Below are 9,925 nucleotides of genomic sequence, written 5' to 3'. Positions count from 1 at the left end.
CAACCATCCCCCACCCACCATCACTTTGTTCTCTAGTTAAGAGTCTGTTTCTGGGCTCTTTCCCCCCAATTTGTTCATTTATTTTGTTTCTTAAATTCCACATGTGAGTGAGATCATTTGGTATTTGTCATTCTCTGACTTATTTCACTTGGCATTATACTCTCTGGATCATCCATGTTGTTGCAAATGGCAAGATTTCATTCTTTTATGGTTGAGTAATATTCCATTATATGTATATATAACTTCTTTATCTGTTCATATATCAATGGACACTTTGGCTGCTTCCATAATTTGGCTATTGTGGATAATGCTGCTATAAACATTGGGGTGCATATATCCCTTTGAATTAGTGTTTTTGTATTTGGGGAGTAAACACCCAGTAGTGGAATTACTGCATTTTAGGGTAGTTCTATTTTTTATACTCGTGTTTTCTTATTGTGTGTTCCAGAAGCCAATTTCTTAGATTTAGGGTTACAGTTAGGACTATAACTAGGATATGTGCCTGTTATTTTTCAGCTCAATGATCTCTCTAAAGGATTAGGGTTGGGTTTAGTGTTAGGGTTAGGTTTAGGACTTAAGTTAATAAGTTTAGGTTTAGGGTTACAGTATGAACCTGGTATTATGCTCTTCAGTGATCTCTCTAGAGAATAAGATCCCAGAATTCTGCTTGGGTGAGAATAGACATGGCAGCCATCTACAAAACTGAGGCAAGGAGGGGATTAGGGACCCTAATCCCTAAGTATTCTTTAAATAGTCAAATTGGTCCTTCCATTTTTATGTCTACCTTCACATACGTTTCCAGAAATACTATGAATTCTTAAATGTTTGGGGTCTTCTCCAGGATAAGTAGGCTGCTTCTCAGCTTTCCTTATCATATGTTCAGGAAACTACTTTCTCATATCTAGGATTAGAGTTAGGGTTGGGATTAGGCTAGAGTATGTGCTGGGTATTCTGCAGTTGAGAGACTTCTCTAGAGAATAAAACCCCAGACTTCTGCTGAGGTTATGATTAGGGTTTAAGGTTAGCCATTGGGGGTTATTGGTTAGGGGTTAGGAATTAGGGTATGTGCCTGGTTGTATCCTGAAATTCAGAGACCTCTCTGGAGTTCTAGGCTTTGTGCTTAAGTTAGGGTTTAATGTTAGGGGTTAGGGATTAGGGGTTATGGGTTAACTGTTATGGATTAGGATTAGTGTTAGAGTTCAAGTTTGGGTTAGGATATGTGTCTTGTATTTTGCAGTTCAGAGAACTCTCCACATGGTTAGGGTTAATGTTAGGGTTATGGTTAACGTATGTGCCTTATATCCTGCAGTACAGAAATATTTTCAGAGAATAAAACCGGAGACGACTTCTAGGGTGAGAATAGACATGGCAGCCATCTAAGGTAGTTCTATTTTTAGTTTTTTGAGGAAGCTCCCTACTGTCTTCCACAATGCCTGCACCAGAAAGTGTTCTTTTTTCTCCATATTTCTCCACTTGTGTTTTGTTTGTGGTTTTGATTTTAGCCTTTCTGACAGGTGTGAGATAATATCTCATTGTGCTTTTGATTCCTATTATTTGTTGAGTGTATGTTGAGCATCTTTTCATGTGTGTGTTGGCCAGCTGTATATCTTTGGAGGAATGTCGGTTCATGTCTTCTGCCCACTTTTAAATTGGATGATTTGGGGTTTTTTTGGTGTTGAGTTATATAAGTCCTTTATGTATTTTGGATACTAAGTCCTTATCATACATGTCATTTGCAGGTATCCTCTCCCATTCAGTAGGTTATCTTTTAGTTTTGTTGATTGTTTCCTTTGCTGCACACAGATTTTTATTTTGGTATGGTTCCAATAGCTTAATTTTGCTTTTGTTTCCCTTGCCTCAGAGAAATGTCTAGAAAAAAGTTGTTATGGCCAATGTCAGAGAAATTACTGCCTGTGCTCTTCTCTAGGACTTTTATGGTTTTAGGTCTTACATTTAGGTCTTTTAGTCATTTTGAGTTTATTTTTGTGTATGGTGTAGGAAAATAGTCCAGGTTCATCCTTTTGCATGTTGCTGTCCAATTTTTCCAACTCAATTTGTTGAAGATCTTTTCATGTTTAAATTCAAAAATCTATACTATTAACTTCCCATTCTCTTCCCTCTCCACACCTGGCAACCATAATTTTTTCTGTGTTTGTGATTTTTTACTTCTCTGTGTATACAGTATATAAGTGGAATTTCAAAGTACTTCTCTGTATTTTATGACTGGCTTATTTCATTTAGCATAATGTCCTCAAGGTTTATCATGTTTTAGAACATTAGAGAATTTCCTTCCTTTTTAGAGCTAAGTAATATTTTATTTTAATTAGATAGATAGATAGATAGATAGATAGATAGATAGATAGCACATTTTGCCTATCCATTCATTAGTTGATGGACATGGGTTATCTTAGATAATGTGACCAATGCTGCTATGAACATGAGTGTACACATATCTCTTCCAAGAACTTGCTTTCATTTGTTTTGGGTATGTTCCCAGAAATGCAAGTGTGCTGGGTCCTATGGTGATTTTATTTTAACTTATTGAGGAACTTTCATACTGTTTTCTACAGTAGCCATACCATTTTACATTCCAGTAGCACACAAGGGTTCCAGTTTCTCAAGTTCTTACCAATGCCTTTTTTTTTCCTACAGTAGCCATCCTGATAGGTGTGAGGCAGTATCTCACTGGAGTTTTGCTTAGCATCTCCCTAATGATAAGTAATGTTTACCATCCTTTCATGTGCTTACTGGCCATTTGTATATCTTCTTTGGACAAATTCTTTTATTATTATTATTATTTATTTATGATAGACAGAGAGAGAGAGAGAGAGAGAAAGAGAGAGAGAGAATGGCAGAGACACAGGAGGAGGGAGAAGCAGGCTTTGCGCCAGGAGCCCGACGTGGGACTCAATCCCGGGACAACATCCCGGGACTCCAGGATCGCACCCTGGGCCAAAGGCAGGTGCTAAACCGCTGAGCCACCCAGGGATCCCCAAATTCTTTTTTTTAAAGATTTATTTATTTATATATTTATGATAGACACACACACAGAGAGAGAGAGAGAGAGAGAGAGAGAGTCAGAGACACAGGAGGAGGGAGAAGTAGGCTCCATGCCGGGAGCCCAACGTGGGACTTGATCCCGGGACTCCAGGATCATGCCCTGGGCCAAAGACAGGCGCTAATCCAATGAGCCACGCAGGGATCCCCCCTCTGGAGAAATTCTATTCAAGTCATTTGCCCATTGTTGAATGTTTGTTGTTGTTCTTGTTGTTGAATTTTAGGAAATCTCTATTCTGGATAGTGATCCCTTATCAGATATATGATTTACATATTTTTCTCCCATTCTGTGTATTCCCTTTTTACTTGGATAGGCAAGATGTGGATAGTCTCTTAATGTCAAAACATGATTTCATTCATACATGAAATTTAAGAAAACTTGTTGGACATAGGGAGAGGGAAGGGAAAATAAAATAAGAAGAGAGGCATAAATAAATAGGGAGCAAACCATAAGAGACTCTCAGCTGTAGAAGATAAACAGAGTTGCTGAAGGGGAGGTGGTTGTGGGGATGGGGTAACTGGGTGATGGGCATTAAGGAGAGCCCTTGAGGTAATAAACACCAGATGTTGTATGCAACTGATGGATCACTAAGTTCTACCTTTGAAACTAATAGCAGTGTATGTTAATTAAATTGAATTTAAAAAATAAATTGAATTTAAATTTTAAAAGTTTTTAAACTTTATAATGTCTAATTTGTCTATTTTTTTTGTTGTTGTTGCCTGTGCCTTTGGTATCATATCGAAAAAATCATTGCCAAATAAAGTGCCATGTTCTGTCTCCCCTTCTGATATTTCCTACCCATTTCTTCTCCCTTCCCTTCTATAAAGACTCCAAACACTGAGAAACGAACTAGGGGTGGTGGAAGGGGAGGAGGGTGGGGGTGGGGGTGAATGGGTGTCGGGCACTGAGGGGGGCACTTGATGGGATGAGCACTGAGTGTTACTCTGTATGTTGGCAAATTGAACACCAATAAAAATAAATTTATTATTTAAAAAAATAAAGTGCCATGAAGCTTCAGTCCTGTGTTTTCTTCTGAGAGCTTTATGTTTTAGGTCTAACATTTAAACTTAAGTTCTTTGTTCAATTTAAGTTAATTTTAGTATATGGTGTTAGATAAGGATTTAGCTTCATTATTTTGCACAGGCATATCCAGTTCTGCCAAAAAGCCTGTGCATTCTTTATTAAATAGTCTGGGCATTCTTGTCAAAAACCATTTGACTGTTTACTTCTGGGCTCTCTATTCTATTCTGTGGCTCTCTTCTATTCTGTGGGTCCATATGTGGTTTCTTTATGCCAGTTGCACACTCTTTTGATTTACCATAGCTTTGTGGTAGGTTTTGAAGTCAGAAAGTATAAGGTTTGTTCTTTTTCAAGATTGTTTTGGCTATTCAAGGTCTCTTGAGATACATATAAATTTTAGAGTAGGTTTTTCTATTTCTAGTAATAATATCATTGAGACTTTGGTAGGTATTGCATTGAATCTGTAGATCACTTTGGGTAATGTTGACATTTGAACAATATTGGCTTCTAATCTAGGAACATTGAATGTGTTTTTTTTTTTTCATTCATTTTTGACTTCTTAATTTCTTTCAGTGATGTTTTGGAATTTTCATTGTATCTTTCACCTCCTTGATTAAGTTAATTCCTAAGTAATTTATTCTTTTTGATGCTATTGTAAACAGAATTGTTTTTGTAATTTCCTTTTCAAAATGTTAATTTCTGTGTATAGAAATGCAAATTATTTTTGTGTGTTGACTTTATATCCTGTTACATTGCTGAATTAATTTATTCTAACAACTTTTGTGGAATCTTTAAGGTGTTCTACATATATTCTCTGCAAACAAAGATAATCTTATTTCTTAATTTGTTGCCTAATTGCTCTGGCTAGGTCTTCCAGTTCTGTGTTGAATAGATGTTTGTGAAAACAAGGATCGTTACCTTGCTTTTTTTGTCTTGTCTTGTCTTGTCTTGTCTTCTCTTCTCTTCTCTTCTCTTCTCTTCTCTTCTCTTCTCTCTCTTCTCCTTTTCGCTTTGCTTTGCTTTGCTTTTTTTTCTTTTCTTCTTTTTGATAGAGCCAGCCAGGGAGGGGGTGAGGGAGAGAGAAAATCTTAAGCAGACTGCTCACCCAGTATGGATCACAACAAAGGGTTTGATCTCAGGAGGCAAAATCAAGAGTTGGACGCTTAACTGACCGAGACACGCAGACACCCTGTCCTTGTTTCTGATCTTAGAAGAAAAGTTTTCATTCTTTTGCCTTTGAGAATTATGTTTACTGTGGGTTTTTCCTATATGGCTTTTACTATGTGGGATTGGTTTCCTTCTATTCCTTTCTTGTTAAGTGTTTTTATTATGAAAGAATGTTGAATTTGGTCAATGTGTTTTCTGCATCAATTCAGATGATCACAGGGTTTTTTTTCCCTTCTATGGTGTATTGACTGATTTTTCTTTGCTGAGCCATCCTTGCATTCCAGGAGCTCTCACTTGGTCATACTATATAATCCTTTATATATGAGGCTGAATTTTGTCTGCTATTATGTTGAGGATTTTTGCGTAAGTGTTTATGAAGCATATTAGTCTCTAGTTTTCTTCTGGTGTCTTTGGCTTTGGTATCAGGGTTATGTTGACCTCATAGAATGAGTTAGGAAGTGTTTCCCTTCTCTTCAATCATCATGGAAAAGTTTGAGAAGGATTAATCTTGTTCTTTAAATGTCATCAGGTCCAGGGTTTTATTTGTTGGGCAACTTTTTTTAAAGTTTTTTAAAATTTTTGTTTATTCATGAGAGACACAGGGAGAAGGAGAAGCAGGCTCCCTGCAAGGAATCCCATGTAGCACTGGATCCCAGGATCCTGGGATCATGCCCTGAGCCAAAGGCAGATGCTCAACCATAAGCCACCCAGGTGTCCCTGTTGGGCAGCTTTTTATTACTGACTCAATTACCTTACTAATTATAGATCTATTCAAATTGTTTTCTTCATGGTTTCATGTTGGTAGGTTTTGTGTTTCTAGGAATTTATTTCATACAGGTTAGCCAATTTTTTTTGTTGTACAGTTGTTCCTGTTATTCTCTTATAATCCTTTTTATTTCTGTAAAATCAGTATTGTCCCCACTTTCATTTCTGATTATATCAACTTGAGTCTTCCCTTTGCCTTAGTCCATCTAGCTAAAAGTTTGTCAATTTCGTTGATTTTTTCTTTCTTTTTTTTTTAGTTTTTATTTTATTTATTTTTTATTTTATTTATTTTTTATGTATATGCTTTATTTCTTTGTTTACTTTTTTTATTGGAGTTCAGTTTGCCAACATATAGCATAACACCCAGTGCTCATCCCACCAAGTGCCTCCCTCAGTGCCTATCACCCAGTCACCCCCACCCCCCGCCACCTCCCTTTCCACCACCCCTTGTTTGTTTCCCAGAGTTAGGAGTCTCTCATGTTCTGTCTCCCTCTCTGATATTTCCCACTCATTTTCTCTCCTTTACCCTTTATTCCCTTTCACTATTTTTTATATTCCCCAAATGAATGAGACAATATAATATTTGTCCTTCTCTGATTGACTTATTTCACTCAGCATAATACCCTCCAGTTCCATCTAGGTCGAAGCAAATGGTGGGTATTTGTTGTTTCTAATGGCTGAGTAATATTTGGTTGATTTTTTTCAAAGAACTAATTTTTCATTGATTATCTCTTTTTCTTTTGTCTATTTTCATTTATCTCTTTATTATTTCTTTCCTTCTGCTAGTTTGAGTTTAGTTTGTTGTTCTTTTTCAAGTTCCTTAAGTTGTAAATTTAGGTTGTTGATTTGATATCTTTCTTGTTTTTTAATGTGCTTCTACTTAGAGGTTTACCCCTTAACACTGTTTTCATTGTATGGCATAAGTTTTAGTATGTTATGTCTTCATATTCATTCACAGCTAAATATTATCTAATTTTTCCTGTGATTTCTTCTTTTATCCACTGGTTGTTTAAAACTGCTGTTTAATATCAGATAAAGGGCTAGTTTCCAAAATCTATAAAGAACTTATTAAACTCAACAGCAAAGAAACAAACAATCCAATCATGAAATGGGCAAAAGACATGAAGAGAAATCTCACAGAGGAAGACATAGACATGGCCAACATGCACATGAGAAAATGCTCTGCATCACTTGCCATCAGGGAAATACAAATCAAAACCACAATGAGATACCACCTCACACCAGTGAGAATGGGGAAAATTAACACGGCAGGAAACAACAAATGTTGGAGAGGATGCGGAGAAAGGGGAACACTCTTACACTGTTGGTGGGAATGTGAACTGGTGCAGCCACTCTGGAAAACTGTGTGGAGGTTCCTCAAAGAATTAAAAATAGACCTGGCCTACGACCCAGCAATTGCACTGTTAGGGATTTACCCCAAAGATTCAGATGCAATGAAACGCCGGGACACCTGCACCCCGATGTTTCTAGCAGCCATGTCCACAATAGCCAAACTGTGGAAGGAGCCTCGGTGCCCATCGAAAGATGAATGGATAAAGAAGATGTGGTTTATGTATACAATGGAATATTACTCAGCCATTAGAAACGACAAATACCCACCATTTGCTTCAACGTGGATGGAACTGGAGGGTATTATGCTGAGTGAAATAAGTCAATTGGAGAAGGACAAACAGTGTATGTTTTCATTCATTTGGGGAATATGAATAATAGTGAAAGGGAATATAAGGGAAGGGAGAAGAAATGTGTGGGAAATATCAGAAAGGGAGACAGAACATAAAGACTTCTAACTCTGGGAAATGAACTAGGGGTGGTGGAGGGGGAGGAGGGCGGGGGGTGGGGGTGAATGGGTGACGGGCACTGAGGGGGACACTTGACGGGATGAGCACTGGGTATTATTCTGTATGTTGGTAAATTGAACACCAATAAAAATTAATTTATTAAAAAATATATATATATTAAAAAAATAAAACTTTAATTTCTACAGTATTGTGAATTTTCCATTTTTTAAAAGATTTTACTTATTTATTCATGAGACACACACAGAGAGGCAGAGACACAGGCAGAGGGAGAAGCAGGTGCCCCTGGGGAGGCTTATGGGGGCTCAATCTTGGGAATCTAGGATCACGTTCTGGGCCGATGGCAAGCACTAAACTCCTGAGCCACCCAGGTATCTCGAATTTTCCATTTTTTTTTATGTTGTTATTTTCTACCTCCATCCCACTGTGGTTAGAGTATGAATTTTAATGTCTATTTCTTTAAATCTAGAGTCATCATTTCTTTCCTAGCATAGGACCTATCCCAGAGGAAAAATGTGCACTTGAGGAAAAATGTGCATGCATTTGTTGTTGGGTGGAGTGCTCTGTATGTGTCAATTAGATCTAGTTGGTTTATTATGTTAAATTCTCTATGTCCTTACGTTCTGTCTGGTGGTTTTGTGCTTTATGTGAGAGGAGTATTGAAATGTCCAACTATTATTTTTATTTATATTTATTTATTTTTTAATAAATAAAGTGTGAGGCTTGAACTCATGACTCTGAGATCAAGACCTGAGCTGAGATTGAGAGTCAGACGCTTAACCAGCTGAGCCATCCAGGCACCCCTAAGTCTCCAACTATTATTGTAGAATGATTTCTCTCTTTAACTCAGTTTTTGCTTCATATACTCTAATGGTCTATCATTAGGGGCATTAATGTTTATAATTGTTTTATCTTGGTCTACTGAACTTTTTATTAATATATAATATCCCTCATTGGTCTTTTAACTTTTTAAATTTAAACTATATTTTGAGAAATAACAAGTGTTGGGGAGGATGTGGAGAAAAGGGAACCCTCATGCACCATTAGTAGGATTGTAAATTGGTGCAGCCACTGTGAAAAACAGTATGGAGGTGGCACACTCCAGCTCTCACTACCACTCAGTTGATGGCAGGTGGCAGGGGAATACCATGAACATTGTCTATCACTCACCTCTAGGGAAGGTGTGAGGATCCCATCTGGAAAGTGTTGTGATCATTGTTTGTAAACATTAAAGTGGCAAGTGGGAAATGTTATAAAATAATACAAGAGACCCAATTATCATAAAAGTGATAGACCTATACATCTATGATACTCAGGAAAGGTTCATTAGATTAGCTAGACTTTATGAAGTGGACTTGCATTTCTAACTGCAGTTGCCTAATTATTGGTTGAGATTTTACCATTTTGTATATTTGGCCTCTTATTTTTGTTTGGTCTTAGATAACTGATAATATAAATTCTAAGGCAATAAAAAACTTAGTTTTTTTTATTTTATGGACATTCTTAATAATTATAGACATTATATAGAATAATTATAGACATTCTTGGAAAATTATACAAATTTAAAATTTTAAAATAATTTTGGACAAAGAAAATCAGTTTTAATTTTTCCACTTATCTGCCAACTGAGTAGTTTTGGAGAATAGAAAATTACAAACATTCTATGAATAGCCTCGACACAAACAGAATGCCATTTTGGATTTCTTTTTTTCTTATTTGAATTCAATTAGCATATAGTACATTATTAGTTTCAGAGGTAGAGTTCAGGGATTCATTGGTCTTCGATAATACCTAGTGCTCATTATATCCCATGCCCTCCTTAATGTCCATCACCCAGTTAACCCATATCCTCATCTCTTCCCCTCCAGTAACCCTCAGTTTGCTTCCTATGATTAAGAATCTCTTATAGTTTGTCTCTGTCTCTGATTTTGTCTTGTTTTATTTTCTCAGGTTTATTTCTTTTAGTAACCATTATCATGCTGTATGTATTGTTCTTTGATGTGCTTGTTGGAGATGCTCTCAGCCTAGCACACTCCTTTTATCCTTTATTTGTTTCACAGAAATGGTGTCACTATTTGGTTTGCTTCATTCTGCTGTT

The sequence above is a fragment of the Nyctereutes procyonoides genome, unplaced genomic scaffold (genome assembly GCF_905146905.1).
Source record: "Nyctereutes procyonoides isolate TBG_1078 unplaced genomic scaffold, NYPRO_anot_genome, whole genome shotgun sequence".
NCBI lineage: Eukaryota > Metazoa > Chordata > Mammalia > Carnivora > Canidae > Nyctereutes > Nyctereutes procyonoides.
This window is presented reverse-complemented; position numbering follows the sequence as displayed.